This window comes from Labrus bergylta, chromosome 22 (genome assembly GCF_963930695.1).
Source record: "Labrus bergylta chromosome 22, fLabBer1.1, whole genome shotgun sequence".
NCBI classification, from domain to species: Eukaryota; Metazoa; Chordata; class Actinopteri; order Labriformes; family Labridae; genus Labrus; species Labrus bergylta.
In genome coordinates, this window is record NC_089216.1 from 10071727 (window position 1) to 10092602 (window position 20876).

Here is a 20876-nt window from a genome sequence, read left to right on the forward strand (position 1 = left end):
GTATAGAGCGAAGGCATGCTTAAAAGTACTGAAAAACACATATTATGTGTATTGGGGAATTACTGCTTTGAATATTTTAAAAATAAAAACCATTAAACATTTTCTTGCAAAAGAGTGCCATACATCAAGAGCAAGAATCCTCCTCAAGTACCAAATGCACATGGTGTACTGAGGAAATGGCTGAAGACTGTAATTGCTTAAGAAGGCATGAAATAATACAATTGCTGAAACACAGATGTGTTCACCTAGGTTATCTTTACCCAGGGACGTTGAATATCTAAAAGGAGAACACCCTCTGCTCTGGAAAGTTTGCCTTTGAGAAACATCTCTCCTTTTCTACATTCACAAACTCATGTATAAAAAACAAAACTTGTTGGAAGTATTAAAGAAAATTACCGAAAGGATTTAATTTCCAGCTCTTTTTGGATTGTGTAGTCAAAAAAAAAATAATTCAACACGATTGAGATGCAATTACAATTTTTAATACAGCTAAATAATATAAAGTACTGTGCTTTGACAGTGACACATTAGCCAAATCATACAGTAGTCATCCCCTCCCTTATGAACTAAAATTGCACCTCAAGATTTGCATTCCTGGTCGACAAAAAATAATTTATACCAGACAGAAACTTCACTTTTGAATCATTTTTCTAACCTTTTAATGAGGCCTATCTCAGTCTTGACCACTGAGCATGACAGTTTTTGTACCCTCTCTTTATCAATTCTGTGCCTTCTCTCTGTCACTCTAAGTGACTGAGAAAGGGGTGAATTTAATGATTTGATGTTAACAGTGAGATGGGTCCCTGGGTGCATCAACAGCTGAAAAGAAGCGACCATTTGGCCGTCAGACCTGCTTGCCTCAGCACTTTCAGGGACACGTTTTAAATGTTCTGCTTTCACCCGGAATGGCCCACAAGAGCCCTAAAGGTGTTGGAGGAGGGGGGGCTTGATGCTGAGATCCTAGGGAATTGTATGGTCATTCATCAAATTAATGACTCGTGTCACTTTATTTACAAAAAAGGAGACTTTTTTTTTTTTTTTTTTTTACCAAAGCTATGGTCTCTACTATCATGATGTGACATTGTGTTAATGTTGGCTAAAGTTAATCAAAAAAGGCCATTTAAGAGTGAATCCAATGTAGCTAAGGTAGCCAGCCAAGTCGTCTGAATACTGATTGTTTGTATTCTGAAGCCAGAGGTCCAACTTTGGCTGGATTTTTGGGATTTAGTCATGGAGCTCTTTTGGCTCTGAATCATCTCATGTTATTAGCACTTTGGGCCAAAGGCAGCCCATTAATCATACCCTTGGCGTTTGCTTTTGCCACCAGCTGTGCCAGATTTAGGTTACGTTTGGGTTGGCCAATTCTGGCTTCTTGGGAATTTTAAAGTCTCCTGGTGATTGTTTTTCATTCAAAACAACTGCCATGAGGTTTTTTTGTTTCAACTTTTTAATTTGGAGAAAAAAATAAGAAATCATGAATCTGAATATTGTTTTCAGTGGGCACTTGAGAATTCCAAAAAATCTTGGAGAAATTACCCTATTTATAAATGTACATCATCGCCACCAAAGAAAACAGCAGATGGGGGAATTTTGGATATCAAAGGATCCTGTGGCAGAACACTGCATGGATGTTTATCTAGAGTCCACTCCAATTCTGTATTTTAGTATGCCTATAAACCCCTCTATTCGCTCAGAACAGGCTGTTTCTGTGTCTATAGCTTAAAATGCAAGTAAGCTCTGCTTGACCACACTCCTCAGGAAGGGCTCAGGTGGCTCAGGCTTTCTTGCACAATGCCTAATTGTTTACGGTGAGAAGGCAGACTCAGAGGGCAGAACAAACACCTAGCTGTGGGAGTGTTACCCACCTGGGGGAGGGGCTACTACTCTTTGTGATGTCACAGAGGGAAAATGTCCAAACAGCTTGTTTGAACACACATAGTTGTGGTACAAAGAGAAAGAGCCAAGTAATGTCAAAATGAAATTCTGATCTTACATTCTAGGCCATAACATAGAACCACTATATAATAAATAGGGAATTGTGAATGAGTGAATGATTCTGGAAACATCTATAGTGTCCGGTTATAATGACCACACTTGCAGTATGCCTTCATGCCTTCTTTTTGAGCAAGGACAACTTTTGCCTGAACTAACAATATTAACAGTGGGCCCATTTTAAAGTTGATTCTAAGAAATAAAGTAGTCCCGTTATTTTTTTTAAATTTTTTAACAAATTAAATATCCATGACTAAAATTGAACATATTTTGATTATTGTCACAGTTTCACACTGACATCGTGTAGGCCTTTGCTTTGGCATTCCTACGCAAATGCACAAGATTATTGGAGAGAAAAAAAGTACAGGAAAGAAAAAAAGATTATTAGAGATTCACTGTTGAATCCATGACGATGTTCATGAACCAGCAGCGTAACTCCGAACTGTTTGCTTAAGAAGACTAAAGTTGTACTTAGCTTTGCTTCCATGTCATTCATTTGGCCAAGTTATGGAATCAGGTGCTGAGCTGACTGCAAAATACTGCAGACAATATACTGATTATTGATGAGAACCTCAGACAACCCCAATCCAAAAAGTCCAAACTATTGCTATAAGTATAGAGTAAAATCCAAACAGTCCCACAAAGTGAGTCCCAGCTTCTGTTCATATCTTGTTGGTGTACTGATATCACTAGCTTTCACCCACGCTTGGGTTACCACATGAAAGCTCTAATACAGACAGCGAAGGGAGATTTTAATAGGAGTGTGAGGATTTTGTAACTATATGACATTTTTCTTTGCCTAGGAAATCCAAATCTGTGATATTACCATTTCAGGGGTGAGCAGATTTAAAGCCTGATGCACTGATAAATGTGGAGACAGGATGAAATAGATGATTCTCAAGTTATTTACCCTTTTTAATTGGAAATGTCTGTCACAGGGCAGCAAGCCGCGTCCTCTCCCAAGCCATTATCGGCCTGCCTTGATCATTTGCAGGTATTTTATGGAGAGTGATGTCCTGAGTGTCAAGCTGCTGAATTTATTCCTGTTGGATTTTTACAGGCTTTAGAATACAAATGCTGAGCAGGAAAAAAAAAGCTCGCAGAAAGGTCAGCTTGTTAATAACATCACTACATTTGCTGTATCATGGATCCACAGATGAGCACTGACAAGATTTTACAGACGGGAAAGCCAAATAGTTTAATTTACTTTCAAGCTAGGCTCTTAAGTTTGACAACCCCGTGGAGTTTATATGATTAATCTGTCACCAGTTGAGCTTCAAACATACTTTTGTGACTAACAAGGAGGGAGCGTTATCCCTAGCTGTGTTTTTGATAGACTTAAACAAGCCGTAGGTTCCTTTTGAGCAAGCCCTTGGGCTCTGCTCATAATTGCTCCCCGGGGTCCTGTCAATAGTTTCTACCTGCTCTTGAGCTCTCATTCCCGGGCTGTCATCCTTGTTTCGTTGCCTGTCTGGGCCCCTGAGTGACACGGCAGCGTCACAGGATGAGTTCTGTTTGAAGGATATCTCTGGCTCCAAAAGAGGACACCACTGGGACACTGCCAGCCCAGTTGATGATGTCACACTGTGACAGCGGCAACTACTTGAGCTCAAAGCTGTTGGATGCGGACTGCCCGGGGACTCTTAAGTCTTTATATGTGTACGTGCAGGGAAGGAGTATGTGTGGGATACACTCACTAAAATAAGATCCACATTCTTATAGTGGAACTGCCAAACATAAATTCCTCCTTTGCTGTAATCACAGACACATTCTTGGACTACACTTGGACTACATTGAGAACGCTCGCACAAAGAACTGAATGTGCATTTTGCAGCGACAAACCATCCCAATGATCTCATCTCTTATTCATACAGAACTATGAATGTTGACAGCGCCAGCGTCTCAGTATGTGCTACAAAAAGAATGTAAAAATAACGACAACAGCCAAGTCGCTCTAGTCTGCATTTGTCACAGCACAAAAAGACAGTCGACGACAAATCCCAGATTTAAGCCCTAGTAGTAGTACAAACCACCTCTGAAGACAGTCACTGATGTGTTTTGACTATGCCAGTATTAAAAACAACACATTTGTTTCGGTGTCACAGTGTCTTGCAGCAGCGTATATAGGCTCATTTGCACCATTCGCTTGTGGAGGTGACAGGGGCAACTATGGTGCCAAAGGGCTGTTGGATCTGCCACCATCTACCTGCTCTTCTGTTTGGCTCTCTGTGGAATATCTCTTGGTTAAATTGTTCTTTCATTGGCTTTTGAAGACCAGAGGTGATGAATGCCTGAGACATTGTGTGCTAGCACTCTGCCACAGCAGGGATTAGTAAATGTTCTGAGCTGTTTTTGGTGAGAGGTTGTGGGAAAGGTCTGCTTTACTTAGAGTGTGACTGCATTTGACTGAAGAAATTCCAGGATAGCATGAATTTGAACTATGCTAGTGGGGCTGATGAAATATGCTAACTGCAACTAGATGGAGTGCAATGAAATCTAGCTGTGAAATAAAAGGCCTAGACTTTTCATGTATGTCAATATCAGACAATATCCAATCATTTGTTGAAGGGTTGTAATCATTTCCCCAATTACGCGATCAATAAATATAATGGAACCAAAATTATTTCATTTAATCCTTATTCAAACCATTTTAAATGTATACGCTGTCTTGTGTTTCACTGGAGGATAATAACTGTCGCACAATAAGATTATGTTTTGATAGGTGACACAAGAAACTGTGTGATGGGGGTGGTGGTGGGTGGTGGGAGGGGTGATTACAAAGTGCAGGGAGAGGGAATAACTAGTAAGGAGTGAAAATGATTGCAAGCCGGAGAGACAACATAAAGTGCGAAGAGTTCATCAAAGATCAAGACAAGCTGAAACACAACAAAAAAGATGACCAAACAAGGACGCTTAGCATCTTTGCAGAAAACACACAATCACTGCATCATGTTCAAGCAGCAGACCTCACACAAGTAAAGGCAATAGTTATTGTTACTTTGAATCCACAGGAATTCTTATACATAATGTTCAATAATAATGGATCTATTTAGCATCCTGTCAAAGCTGCAGAATTCAATTTGAATATACACTGCAAAACCGTCCGCCTGTCTCTCCTGCTTCATATCTTGCACACATAAGTGGTGCTCTTATCACTGAGGAGCAACTCTTTCTTGTTCATAGCTACACATTCGAGAGATCGCGGATTCCAGGGCCAAATCAATGCTGTGGCTGGTCTTGATATTTTTATTTTAGCATAGTGACGCTAAAGGAATACAAACTGAGAAAAAAAGATCATGAATGATATGACATAAAATGCAGCTTTAAATGTTGCAGGTCAATATGACCTTGAGCCTTTTACACACATACCAGTTCTACCTTAGAAAATATCTCGAGTCATGTATTTACAAAATATAAAGAAAAATCTGGGGAAAAAAAGTTCATTGTTTGTTTATAGATATAATATGTGATGAATCGGTAGAATTAGTCTGCATCTACAGCCCAATTGTAGACTGTGTTGTCAGTATTAAAGAAGCAAACATGTTCCCAAAAAAGACAGTTGTTGACAAATATTGTGTGCTGATACTCCTTTATAAACTGCTGATGAAGTAAGGGATTCCACTTTGATGATAATTTGACCGCAGACATCCTTAGACAGGGACATTTCATGAGGGTTGATTCTGTCCCTTCACATCTCTCTCACAACTCCCCACTTCAAGCAACTTCCTAACTAAGTTAGTGATCATCGGTGCAATGTGTCATGCTTCTGACGGTTTGATTGTTTCTGTGTTTTCACATGCAGAGGAGCGGAGAGAGAGAGAGAGAATGAGGGAGCTTCATGTGTTGCTCAAGGTCCTTTTAGATACTCCCCATTCCACATCTCCCTGCACAATTAATTTTATCTTTGGGGTATTATCAAGAGGGAGCCTGGCAAAGCAGCATGACAGAAAAACGGTCCAGAACCCCGAGGCCCAGGGTGGGAATTAATCTGTTTGACAAGATCTCTCACAAACGATTTGCCTGGCTTTCCTTCAGTCGGATGTTGCCACTACCCTGCGTATCTGAGGGGGTGAAGAATAAGCACGTTTCAAACATAATACAGACTGAATCGACTCAAAACATCGAAGTGAGCAGTGACAGGGTGTTGTTGTTTTGTAAAAGCATAAAAAACTGCAATCCTTACAGGTGCTGTGTGTTAGGATGACCTTAGTTTCAGCGTACATCAACCATTAAGTAATCATTATAAACCCCTATCATGGATAGCAGTAATTAGCACTATTTTCCCCCACAAAGCAGGATTATGTCCTAAATCTAGCACACAAAATGTATAGCCTTGTTCTACACACTCTTTCCAAATTATTGACACCAAGCAGACGTTTGATGCATTATCTGGGATGCAGAAAAATTAATCAAAGTAATGATTGAATAATTATCTCAAGTGCAATTAATTAAACATGCCAATGAACTCATCTTGAACAGCTGTCCTAGCTTCACGACTTAATCACTTGTGAGAATTACCGAACACAAATGGAGGACGCCGAGTGCATGCAATAATCTCTGCAAAGTGCATTGTTTACAAACAGTAATTAATATCACACCGTGTATTAGCGGGCTAAGTGACTGCGGTGCACTTCTGTAATTGTACCGGAGAGAGTTGGGTCTCTTCCCCCCCCCACTCTTGTATGAGACACCTCTTGTTAAGAAGGGAGACAAAGTGCTGACATTACAGTCTAAACCAAATTCCAAAAGAAAAGGCACACACATTTGCCATATGAGTGTCATATTGATCTCTAAAAATCCCCAAACACATCAACTTTCATTGCAAAATCAATATTTGAACCTGCTAAGTGTCCTTCATGCTATTCATCAGATATTTCACACTAAACCTGTTTTTTTTTTGTTTTTTTGCAGAATACTGTTAATCCATTTATTTTATGTTTTTGCATGAAGACGTGAACTACCTCTTGCTATATTTGATGCCTTAAAGTTTCATTGAGCTCCTGTAGTGTCTCTCAAAGGGATATCTGTGACCACACCAACGTAAGTTGCCAGTGGCATGCTCCGATGAGGTAATTTTGGGCATCAAATATACGGGTTTCATGATCTGCAGAGCCTGACAGTCACAGCACAGACTCCTGAAAATGGTCCATGTGCTTCTGACTTATGACTGATCTATCTAAAACCAACTACTGCCTGAAAACAGGGATGAAGATCGACATTGACTGGCATACAGAGGCAAAAAAAAGACTTCAAAAATGGATTGTTTATGAGTTAAAGCTATGGTTGACAGATTACATTAGATCTGTAGCTTACAGTAGTTCAGCACAAACGACTACTACATCATGACACACACCCTATTATAATATTAATCATCACATGCTTTTATTATGGCTTACATCAAATGGTGTTATGTTATTAAAAGTTAAAACCATTGTTGGATTACGGCTGTAAAAAGGAATAATTAGCATATTCATAATAATTGTAATATCCTTCACAATACTCCACATTTCAGTGATGACTGTACCATCAAAGCACAAGTGAGATACCACAGTATTTAAAGTAAGCTTTGTGCAAACTGTGGCTTCCTTCTTTCTGAATTACAAAATTCAGACTGACGACAGAGAATCAAACGCCTTACAGAGGATTGACAACAGCAGTAGTGTTTATTCATGATACCATATAAGACAAAAGTTACTTATTATTTAATATGACGTGATGTGTTTTTCCTACAGAATGTGAAAACCATTTAAACAAGCAAAAAAGGCTGTCAAAGGATTTTGCTACCCAATAGCAAAAGTCCAAATAAAAGCCCTCATGTAATAGCCTATATTAAAACTCTACTGTCTAAATCATGGAAGTCCTTTTGGTCTCTTGCATTGGTTATTATTTTAACAATAGCGATTACAGGGGATTTATTATATTAGGATTCAAATCAGCTATAAATTCCCATTCTGCAGTTCAGATGGAATTGGACTATTTTCACAGCAGTTTTTAGAATAACATTTTAACTGAAAAAGAAACACATATAACAGACGCTCGACATAAATTGACATTTTCAGCCACAGTTCCTTCAGATGAAATGTCAGCAACTTTATCAATTAATGTGTGGAAAAGCAATTATCTCGTTTTTTTTTTTCTCTTTGGTTGAAATCTCTAGACTTCAGTCTGAAAGAAAATTTGAATGATACAAGAGGTCTTAATTGTTCTTGCGTTGTTGCAACAGAGTCCAACATACTTCAATGTATACTTTTATCTTTTCCGCTTTGTTTTTGTTTTTTCTTGCTTTTTTTGCTGTTTGTTTCCATGTATTCCTGTCTCGCTGGAGAATTCTCTTTAAAGCTTTAAGAACAGCAGATTTTGACTGGGTTAAAAACTAAAGATCAAAGTGCAAACTAATTTCGCTGCCCGTCGCAAACAAAACATCCAGTCACTTTGATCATTTTATTGTTGGTCTCTACATAGTGCTCTGTTGAAATCGATTTCCCTCCAGTATAATTGGTGTCATGCCTGGTTTGGCTAAATAAGCCGTTGCACCAGAGGATACTCTGGCAAACCAAAAGGGCATTGCTGACACTTCGCTTTAGATAACATTAAGAAATTAAATGGACAGAAAAAGGTTTTAAGGCAGTATGCTGTACGAAGCTCTCGCTTTGTATCAGATTTAAAATGAGTTACTGCTACAAATGACAGCTATTTAATCAACAGTTGTCTGTTATTTTAAGATGATTGTGTATTTGCATTGTTTCTCCTGAGCTAGCTTTTTCCACTTAGCCATGGGTCAAGTAACTTTGACATCATGAATGGTAATACCATTTGCTTTCACCTAATTCTGCAATATGTCACCCTGCTTTAATATATGTTTTTTTAGCAGACTTTTACTGTAATAGAAGAGCATTACCACAAAATGGGTTCACCTCTGATCACTCAGTCAGGCTCAATGAAAGCCTGTAAAACCCCAATTCACAGTCAGCTATCCAGAGGAGCTTAATGTAGTTTTTCTAACAGAAAAGTACAAGGTTAAAAGGTTAATATCTGGCAGTGACTACAATTCTCTATTGTAGCAGCGCATCCTCCCTCCCTCTTTTTCCTCTCTCTCTTTTTTTCACCCTCATTCGCTCTATCACAATTGTGTTATTGTGTGAGCACACACTCACACAGTCACGCACTCTCTCCTCCCCTCGGTGTACAAGTTGCAGCAGAGCCATCCATCCAAACCCGTAGACCATGAAATTAGGTTAAGACGTAAGGCTGTGAATGACACAGGTGTGGATACAAATGAGAACATCTGAATGAAGAAGTACAGATCCGAGACGCCCGATACTGTAGTCGTTATGGCCATTCAGAATTATATTTCACAGCTTCCTCCTTCATTTTACTTAGCCCACTTTCCCTGTTGTGTATTAGCAGTCAGGACAGGGCATTAGCATACATGCTGGGAAGCTGTACGCAAGGATATTAGAAGCTCTGTCATATTCCAGAATCTCATTTCCCATAGAAAACTTTAAAGCCGCTCAAGCTTGTCTGCACTCCTCTGCTCCCTTGTATAAATCAGAGCATGTCTCCTCTTTCTTGAATAAATTCAGATATTCAAATTTTTTAGTCTTGTTCTTTTAATAATTTCCCTCCGTGTTTCTCTCCATGCAAAGATAGAACAAGTGACAATTGCAATGGCTATAATTGCAACTCATTTGTAATGACAGAAATAATGTACTAACCATATCACCAGACTGACTTCTGGTATTGGGCGATCTCAGCCAAATGTTTTTTTTGTCTTTTGCACTGGGTTTTTATTCTATATATAGATAAATAAATAATGTATATGTATTATTATTATTTATTTTTTTGCACCAAAGCATAAATTATAGCATGACACTTAATATAACATACTTTTGTAAGAGACTGCATTTGCAAACGATAAAGGTTTCGTCCGAAAGTTGAATTTTACTGATTTAATTAATGGAGTGCCGCAAGGATCTTTATCAGGGCTTCCATATCTTTGTCTATCAGAACAGTCAAATAAATCATAGGGAGAAAGTCAGGAGATTTCATGTGAATGTGACATGATTATAAGAGTCATTTGAACATGCATGGGAACTATTGCAGCATTTAAAAGGCTCGATAAAGAAGAGCAGATATTGAATGGGACTTGATGTGAAAGTGTGATAAGTGCCGGTCAATAGTGGCAGAGAACTGTCTGCAGGCTGACTTTACTGTTTTTGGTAGTTATTATTTTGGAATCAGAGTTCTTCATTGAGACAAAATAGCTGCGGCAGTAACTTGGGAAACATCCCCTCCATGCATAGGCCTTTCAATGCATCAATTGCAAAGACCCAATTGATCCAGTCTTGAAAACAACCGGACTATATAGAGTTTGTCCTACATTAAGTGAAGACAAGAATCTCTTCTCTCGATGCCTTTTTTGTTTATCCTTCACATAACAGAAAAAAGATTCTGACTAGACAAACAATCACAGTTTGGTTAAACCATCAGATGGATCATCATAGCGCTGGAAAAAAAGGGTCAAATCTTTTGAAAGCAACCACATCAAGAGCTGATAATGTGAGAGCACGCCATTGACTACTGCTTTTACTATAATAGGTATTGACCTGTGCATTGGTGAGTTTCTGCTGAGGTGTGCAGTCCTTCAAACCCCACTGAGTTCAAACATGAAAAGTTTCTACTCCTATCACCGTTTTCATTGATACAAAAGACCACTGAGCACTTTAAAGGGAATTAAATATGTGCAATGGTGAATGTGATATCAGCTGAAACAGATTTTGATTGATAGGCCCTTTGGGGCCATGTGGGGTGCATGAAAGAGGGAGTCAAGAATGAATTTGCCGACTAATGATCCTTTCCGTTTTTGAATTATGTTTAACCTGGGCATTTGAGATACCATGACAGGGAGAATGTAGGAGTGAAGGTGTGAGCCGAATTGGAATGCCAATCAAGATAAACAAACCTTATACACTCCAGCACAGGTTTAACTAATTGCATTGGAAGGCAGAGAAATAATTAACTTCAGCACACTCTGAGTTGAACATACAATGCAAGCACAGTTCTATTCATAGCCTTAGATGCGCGGTTAGAATGAAATGAATAGACTTGAGTGGTAAATCATCTCATTTAATGTGTTAACCGTGCTCGCTTGTGCACATAGGCATATAATACATAAGCACTCGTGGGATGCCAGAGGGTCAAGTGGTTTTCAATGTGTGCTACAAAAAGTCCTGACGCTAGCTAATATTTCCTGATGTGTTCTTTTTGTATTTGCATACTGTGTGCTGCCTCAGCCTGCTCCTATTGTCAGAGCTTTCTATTTGAATGTCAACACTATTATTACAGCAGGTGATGCAACAGCAGATGTCTCTCCCCCTGTCTTTCCCCTATCCTCTCCCTGTCTCTGAGCCTCTTAGCCTTCCCTGCTTCTCTTTCCTCAGTTTAGTTTAACAGCTATCATTATGGCTCGGCCAAATGGAATCCACTTGGAATCCACTTTTTCTACACTTTGCAAGCGTCTCTATTTTTCTAGGCTTTGACATTCTACTGCTCTTCCCCTCTCACTCTGACTGTAATAGGTGAATTGGAGAAAGCTCCTTGGAGCCGTCTTGCCTCTCTTTTGCTATTGTTTACAACCCAGGCCTTGACAGTGTTGCTTCTGACTAGCTTGGGGGAAAATGGACACTTTGACACTTCACTCCCTGAAATGTGGCAGCGCATGGTATTACTTGTAAACACTGTTCATTACCACCTTGACAGCTGATGACCAATATTCAACCTCCCTACACCTTCCTCTGCCAAGACTACACACAAACAGGACTTAGTAACTTGTAGATGTCAAACCTGAAAGGCTGTGTTCCTTTCTGTTTTTCTGATCCTATGCTCTTCTGTCTACTTGTCATTACTTTCAACCATGTAATCTCGTGCACTTTATTGTTGTCATGTCTGCAAATGTCTGACTACATTTTTAACTCAGGTTTCATTGATTCTGAGAGACTTGACACTGTTGAAAAAAAGTATCAGGGCTCTGGAAATGGGAAAAGCATAACAGACTACGGTATCTTTGGAGTAAAGAGAATTTCTAGATGAATAGTTTATACAAATTTGACTTGTAGCCATAGTTTTGTAATAAGGGACCATTTACAACAGCTGCAGTAATGTTTAAATCAAATTGACTAACACTTCCATCACTTAAATATAGCCTTCGATTCAATGTAATCTTCAAGTCTCAATTTCCTCTCAAATCAATGAAGGTTTCAAGTTGAGTAATATTTTGTGTCTTTATCTATGAGTCAGTAAGCTTTCCATTTGAATTCACTGGGAAATGTTTCATGAGCTTGTAAAATTGAGTAAAAAGACTGTAAAAATTAATATATTTTAACCGCATTAGAGTATGTGCACTCCCAAATGATTAAGACTTCAGCAGCAATTATGAAACGGCTGTAAAAGGCTCTTTCTTTTATTAAACGAGAAATAAAACTGAGCTTCAGGTCAAGTTGTCTCTACTTCCTTGCTTTAACCAGATTCCTAATTTGTCCGTCATACATTAAAACTACTTTTTTTTTCATTTTGTTCAGTATGTCATTTTAAGACGGCAGGGATTCAGAAAGCACACTTTAATGAATCTGAAGTGTTCTGGATTGCTCTGAGACTATCACTCCTTCATAATTTACAAGAAGGAGAACGGTGATTTCATTTACTTGTAAAACTTAATCTGCCCCTCAACTAAGGTAGACAGCTGTTTGCTATGCTTAGGGGATCATTTAAAACGACAAAACATAATCAGCTGATCCCCAAGCAAATGTTATTTTAGGCAGATTTGGTCCTTGTGAAAGGAAATTGGGGTATTACAATGAGTAACTATTTCTGAGAATAATTATGATGTTGGAAAATAGTCAAAATGGAATAAGGGATGAAGTTCAGGTTTCAATCATTTCCAGGATTATCGCCTACAACCAAAATAAACTATTTTTGCATCCTGCTTCCTCCCAGAAAAGTGCTATATTAGTCGAATGTATTATTATTATTATTATTATTATTATTATTGTTATTGTTATTATTATTATTATAAACACATCAACATTTTAATCACAAAACACCATCATCAGTGTAAGGCAAAGAAAAAAAATAGACGTATAAGCAGAAGAAATAAAGGACCCAGTACGCTGCCATGTGCTTTCCCTTAAGCATCAAATAAAGTTTTGACATATGGAAGACAGAAAGAATTTTAAAATTGCTAAAACTTCAGTGATCATTATTCTATCTCTTAAGATTAACATAAATGTAGAAAATCAAGATCGGATATTGTCATTCCTTTATTTTTCTTCTTTTAGTACAGATTATCAATCACAGTTTCTGAGACTATAACAAAAATGATCAACATCAAAAATGTTATTAACAGGATGGATATTGTTATAAGGACTATACCATGCACCAAGGCTTTAGCAAAACTAGCAAAGTATTTAGCTAAACATATTCAGAGCATTAATTAGCTAGTAAGGCTGAAAACTGTAAGATCAAAAAGCCAAGCATTGGTGCGGCTACCCTACCCATTTACAGTTTTGATGCCTTTGTTCATTACCAAAATATTGTGTGTTAGTCATGCAAATGGCAGATTTACGGCTGAGGTTTGACATTTAAATTATAGATTTCACGATGAATCACTTAGCACTATAAGTAGCGTGAATGAAGCAGAATGAATGATGTAATCAATGACCAATCAACAAAGTGTGTTGTTGAAGTCATCTGTAGCCAAACTTGATGCCCAGTTCCTGCCAGTGCAGAATGTGGTCAGAGAGTGCGGAAAGTTTTCTAGGGACAAATATTTCAAATTTTATTTCTCTGTGATTTTAATAACTGACATATGAGGTAAAGGTTAGCAGTAAGACAGAGGTGAAAAATAGAATGTATAGCTCTTCTCCAATATGGATATTACACAAATCTCCTGTAATAATACTAGTAATACTAATACATAAACAATAAATATATTTGACTGGTTGGAAATTTGCCTAGATATTGCACATTTCATATCACAGGTTTGCTCTTAACTGTATGTTTAACCAGTGCCTGTGCTGTAAAAGTCCGAGTTTTATCACTGCAGAGATATGGACTTCATTTTGGCACAGCTTACTATTCTGATATGATGTCACTAATATCATTCATGTTGGGAAAAAAAAAAAAAAACAGTTCAGTGGCTGAATATTCTCATATCCGGTGGGCCTTGGAACGCAACGTTTTACTTCCCAAAGAGGCAACCGCAATATTGCATGTCTTTTGAGTTTATGCAAAGCGTTTCCCATTTTCCTCCGACAGCACTCACTCAGAGCAGCCATGGCAAATATCATTAAATGCCCTGCTTACACACACTCTACACACTTACACAAACAAACACACCTACACAAACAACCTCATCCTTCTCTCTGGCCATACTCATTTTCCCCCTTCTTTTTCTTCCTGGCTATCGCTCAGTGGCAGCGCATGAGGAAAAGAGAGTGCATTGATCTGCCAAAGTGAGCAGCCATTTCACAGGGCCAGTCTGTGCGCCGCTGCTGTCCCTGAATGGGAATTGCTCATTTCACCTGGCCGCCTTGCCTAAAGCAGAGTAGTGGGAAGCCCTGCTAGAGAGGGGTGGGGGGGGGGGGTGGGGCGCGGTGGAGAAGTCAGGGCCCTGGTCAGGGCTTGGCAGGCGGCAGATAAGAGCTCTTCATGCTGCTGCTGCACGCACTTCCCGCTCTCTCTCTTCCTCACTGTCTCTGTCTCTCACACACTCAGACGCACATACACAGCTTTTCTCCACACATATGGGACGCTAATAATAACTTTGGCGTTCTGGTGAGTCAGCCTTCTTTCCTCAGGCAAGGATAAAAGTAAAACATGGTGCCTTTATTGAGTCTGAAATCACTAACTGTGGAATTCCCAGAACAGGGCTTTAGTTCAGCCTGTATTGCATTCACTGCCAGGATGCCATGTGTCCACAAGATCTAATATTGTGTCCAAAGCTGGGGCTGATCGTCTGATAAACAAGCCTGTTAAAGATTTATGAGTTCCACATGGGCTACGTACAGTACACAACAAATGTAGCTTTGCATGCATGTTCCAGACAAACTAACAATGTAATGTTCAACATCTTCTTATTTATTTTCTCTGAAGGAAACTAAATGGCTCTTTAAGTGCTGATTTTTTGTGTTGTTTCTTGGTTTATAAGGTGCAGATCTTTGAATTTGGAGGCTTCAATTCACATGCTAAATATTGTATTTGTCGTTAGGATACAACAACAACAACGTCACTTTGACTAAGTTTAGCAAATGATCATGTTTTCAATTTTAAAGAGGACATATTACACCCCTTTTCCACCTTTTAAAATAGACCCCTGTGGTCTAAATGAATCCAGAATCCCACTGTGACATCACAAGGAGAGCATATTTGAAACAACGCATTTTATCTCTGTGTTGTAATACTTGAGAAGACCACAATCAAAGGACTTGAATGGGTTTATTTCACATTTTGTGGGTCGGTAGACACTCAGGTTACCCAAATAGGTAATTCCAAAACACTGTAAAATGGATTTTTCATAATGTGTCCCGTTTAAAGGCTGTTTCGGCAGCATGCTGTTCATCACTTTTTCTGACACCTACCCTGCAGCTTAGGTTTCAGGAATTATAAAATGACTATATTGAAATGTAAATGTTTTATGCGGATGGTCTCATTTGCTTTTTTAGGTCATCAAGAGGCATCAATATTCATTGTAGTTAGTTTCATAGTGGGTTAAAATATCCTTACATGAGCTTGATTTCGCGAACGCTGCTGCTAGTAGAAAGTATATTAAAGAAGCACATTATGTAGATCATGCTAATGAATCTGTTTTATTGAATAGTTTGCCATGTTCATTATGTCACATTGAACGTCATTACAATATGTATATGGCAATGTATTCTCGAGTACATTTTCCATTCATACTGCACTGGAGATTATAATGAGGAAGAATGTTAAGAAATTCATTCTGGTTCCTCGACTTCAATAATGATAATATCAGAAAAGTCCCAGATTATATTACGTTTTATTTCTGCCATAAAAGTAGTAGGTGTTATTCCAAGTTCAGAACACAAGTTCTTAGAGTCTCTGTTCACACTGCAAGACTCGATCTTTTGCTCAGATCCGATTTCTTTGTTTGGCTTTTGACATTACTTTCTAATACGGGGCATGTATCAGACTACCGTGCGAACCGGTCATGGTCTAAAACTAACCTGCATGGGCAAAAGAACAACCACAAGCTGCACGGTGTAAAAAGAAAACTGGTGATCTACAACCCCCTGCAGGACAACAAATTGACTTCATTTACAGTTATTGAGATACCTTCAGGGTTAACTCTGTTCTTTTAGTACTCTGAAGTACTTTTAGTACTCCTATATGCAAGGATAGGAGGGAGGGATAGAGACTGACACATGCTGCGCTTCCTGTATTAATTTTCATTTCAAATATGCAATCGTTAAAAAATGCTTTATAGTTATCGTCCTACAAAAGAAACTAAAGCACTAAGCTTCCTTTAAACCTTTATACCTTTAAAAAGTTTATGCTTTCAATTACGTTTTCATATTTCCTTTTTATAAGCCACATACTTCTCCCGATACCGTCAGAGCTGCAGCTGAAATATAACATCTTCTTTTTGTAAGATCACAGTTTGCTCTGACTCTGAAATATGAAAAACTGCTGACAGCAGACTTGTCCATGATCATGAATGTCTGGGTCTGTTGAACACATCACTCTCCTTCATGTGGTGCCAGCGAGTGACGTCAGAGTCCCATGCATTCCAACCTGGCCGTTCAGACTGAGGTCTCATTGATAAAAATCCGACCTGTATCTGATTTGGATCCACATATGAAAGTGGCCCAAATGTGATTTGAAAAGATCAGTTTCCATGTGACTTGTGCCGTTCACACTGATCTTTCTTTTATTTCTTTGTATTACAGCCACTAAATCTGTATCTTCATGACCTAACTTGCATATAAGTGAAGCCTTCAGCCTGCCAGTATCAGGCTTCATGCCCCTGCACCTCCCGCCTCTCAATCCTTCATGTGTCCGAAACACATTCCATCCAGCCACTCCATTCCCCCACTTCATCCTTCACATGTTCTCAAATTTATTTCTCTCTATCTCTCTCTGCTGGTCAGCCCACTTCCCCTCCCTCCATCTCGCCTATCTTTCCGCTGCTCTCCTTGCTCAGTGACAGTCTCATCACACTCTATCAATCAGGCTTGTGAGGCCCGGGCGCGCTATAGCACAGCATCGCACACTTCTAGTCTTGGTCCCATCAGTGCCAGTCAGTCTCTCCCACTCTCTCAGTCACTTTAAAAAGGTTTAGGTTGCCAGATATAGTCTGTTTCCCTCCCCGCCTTGATGCAGGTTAGGAGATGGGAGGGAGTGAACTGGCCCTCAAGATGGGGCTCTCTTCTTTAAAACCAAGATGGATATTTTGGACACATGACAAACTTGAACCCTTAGCTAATACATTAAAGAAAATTAACAAAACACAGCATGTGAGCCCCCTTGATGTGCCGCATGGATTTTTTTTTTTAAAGATTTAGGAAATGATGCCAAGCAGAGGTCAGAGATCTTTTCTTGTCCCCAGCTCCTCATCAATTCATTTCAGTCTCTTACCTGCCGCAGGCCTCATCCTGTGGTTGACGTCTCAGGAAAGAGAACTGCATAAATGAGAAACAAAAGAAATAGGACGGGGATGAATAGCTTCATAACCCTGCATCTGTGAGGGGAAAGAAACTAAATGTAGTAGAAATAGCAAAGAAAGCTGTAGGATTTGCCTTACAAAACTCATAAATCGCTCATTGAATTGGTCAGTTTGGCTCAGTACCACATGTGCAAGCTGGAAAGTCAAGTATAAATATGCACAAGACTTATTTTCCAACCAAAATGCTCGTTGATGGAGCAGAAAAACAGGCATTTCTGTATTTTTATTACGAAGAACAAGGAGCACAAATGAAGCTTACTATTGAGGGTTTGCCAAAAACCCTAATGTTGTTCATTTAATTGGTCAATTCACTCTGTACCATTAAACACAAATATTTAGTTTATTATATTAATACATGGAATACTTGTTTTGCAACCAAAAATCCAGTCAAAGGGAACTGTAAAGTGCAAGTGCAGCAGAGAACGACTTAACCACAGTTATCGATTGGCTTTGTGAATTATAATGAAAACAAGTGTAATTACATTTTCCTTTAAGTAGCGCAACAAATTAGGCCTTGTGAGTAATTCTGGAAGAAAAAACAAGGAGGAAAGGAAAAAAGAAGAAAAAAAAACCTTGCATTTAATGTGCAGGGAAGATTTTCTCAGGCTGTTTTCTTGCTAAATGCATTAGCAGACGCTGCTGTGCCCATACAAGCCTGTGGACTCATATTCTTGTAAATGATTAGCTACTCATTTAAGCAACAGGGAGAAATGTGCTTTGGGTGGTTACAACAAAAATGAGTTGGGGATAAACAGTTTTTTTTTCTTTCCCACATTGGCTAAGCTTTAATTTGACTCATTATCTTTTAAAAAACGTTATTGTAGGGCTTTATGGCAGCCGAATGAGATGATTAGCAATGATGATTATGAATGTCGTGATTACAGTAGTCTTTTGGCCCAATACTTCTCATTTGTGGTAATTCGGAGGCATTTCTCCGTGTGAATGAAGTAGCTGATTTTATGCAAAAGCAGCAACAAGCCGACTAAATATGTAGTCGCATTATAAAGTCTTCATGGACATTAGTTGAGACACAATTAGGAGTTTTAGGGCACTAGCATGTCAATGACAGGGTGACAAACTTACCCAAATGTGTGTTTTCCTAAGTTCCCCTGCTATCTTTTTTTCTCCCTTTACACCCTGCTCATGCTAATGAATCCCCAAATTAAAATGTAGAACAGAGGAATATTAGGGCACCTGCTGTTTTGATGTGGCAGGGAATACTCAATTAGGCCGGATTTGGCCTCCGTAATTATTACATTATAGCTTAGATAAGTGTTCAATGGCAACAAACGCTTTGATGGACTCCGTAGTGTGACTAAGGCGAAGACGGGAAACGCCAGAACAGAAGAGCAAAGGGTTTTGGGGGGGGGGGAGTTAAAGAAAAAAAAGTGACAAGAAAGCTATCGCACAGGAGCCCCTGTCTGCAGCAGCCATATTTCATTACACAGCACCGAAGCTTAGGAGGCAATCAAGCATATTTAGCCATCCTCGTCTCACCCCCCCCTCCCCCCGAAGCAATTATTACTCCCCAGTTTTTTACTGTGCTTTGCCATGGGGAAAATGAACCGCAGTACTTATCAGCTCAATGCATACACAAGTGACTGAGGTGGAGGACATGTAGGTGTGTGTTTGTGAGGAAGGGCATGTGCAGATGCTTGTGTTTGTGTTTTTTTTTTTATTTTGGCGGGAGGGGGAGTGGGCGAGCTGACCACTTGTGAGCAATAGGTTTCTTTTTTCAATCCCATTAGCTGGGTAACATCAGCACATTTAGGGGCAGCAGGCGGAGCGAGCATGGATACAGAGATAACCGTAAACATGTCACCAAAAATGCATTGTTATTTGCATTCATATTGGAAAGAGCCAAATTGATGTGGGGTCAAACAGGGAAGGTGAGGGTTTATGACCTGTGCATAGCTTCGCTGTCAGCAGCTCTGATCTATCGGAGCGGCCAGCCTTGTCGGGCTTTACGCCTGATTATATTATCATGGCTGACGATCAATGCCAATGAATGATCGTTCAACGGCACAGAGGACTAGACTGAATAAGGCAGAATGCAAACAGTACATTATTTAGTAATAGAGTGAATGAGAATGCGTTCCTCATCCTGGAGTCATCTAGTTAACTGATGCATTGCATGTCAGCTGCAATACAAAACACCTTCCAAATACTTTGACTGTCTTGTTTTTTTCCTCAGTCTTTCTGAAACTAATCTGGCAGTAATAGAGTGAAGCAAGTGAACAGTGAAATAAAAAGAGAAAAAAACAAAACAAACCTACTTCACTATCCTGTGTGTTCTGAGCAGCTAATGTGCGCTCGTTTGGGTGGCACAGCCGCCAACTGCAGCATTAGTCCCCATCTGGGGACTTGTGTTTCGGTGAAAGTGCTCCTCCATTTGTGAGACTCTTCAGTTCTGGGCATCCTTCCCCCAGCACATAACTCAACGCTCCCTCTATCACTCCCATGCGACTGGCTGTCATAATCATCAGCATTATGCTACCTCAATGGGCCTGATTTACAAGTCTGGACATGGCAGCAGCGCTGCGGGTAAACATGGGGCTGTTTTCTACCGCCAAGCCTATTTCACCCGACTGCAGCTAATAGGAGGAGAGGCTGAGATTCACAACAGAAAAAGGAGCTTTTCAGATCCGTGATTTGTTTACATGACTGTAAATATAGCCCGTAGAAAATACCCCAGACGTCTCAATATAAGCTTGATTTACGCTGTTAAATATGTGCCAAACGCTCTTATCATTCACCATGCAATGTTCACCATGAATATGTCTCTTTATTCTATTTAAAACAAAATTTGATTCGGGATTGTGTGAAAGTGATTCTGCAACATTCTCTTAGGAAACTTGTTACACTGAAAAAGATACATGTGCTGGCCTAAAAATAACCACCTCTTATGTGATGTATCCAATTTGAAAAACCACAGACTCTTTATCGATAGGAGGGATTTCGATGATCACTGCTAACAATCATCTCAAACTTCACAGACGTTGAACGGCTAAATATGCTTTTAAAAATTAGCTTTCGCTGTACATAACAGAACGCCGGTTAATCGTGACATGCTAGATCCAGTTCACTTACTCTTCGCCGTAACCACCGTCTTTGATTTAATATTCACGATACAATTCAAGTG

At 39.3% G+C, this 20876-nt stretch overlaps 1 protein-coding gene across 23 annotated transcripts in view; it reads right to left on the minus strand.

Annotated features, from left to right (window-relative positions):
* Positions 1–20876, minus strand: part of LOC109994240 (protein tyrosine phosphatase receptor type D) — a 354409-nt gene that overhangs the window by 179807 nt on the left and 153726 nt on the right. For 22 of the 23 annotated variants that reach the window (XM_065950655.1, XM_065950656.1, XM_065950654.1 and 19 more), the window contains exon 7: positions 17647–17690. The exons of the other annotated variant lie outside the window; for it this stretch is intronic. The gene's annotated coding sequence lies outside the window, so the exon portion shown is untranslated. The remainder of the gene's footprint in view (positions 1–17646; positions 17691–20876) is intronic. 23 annotated transcript variants of the gene reach the window in all.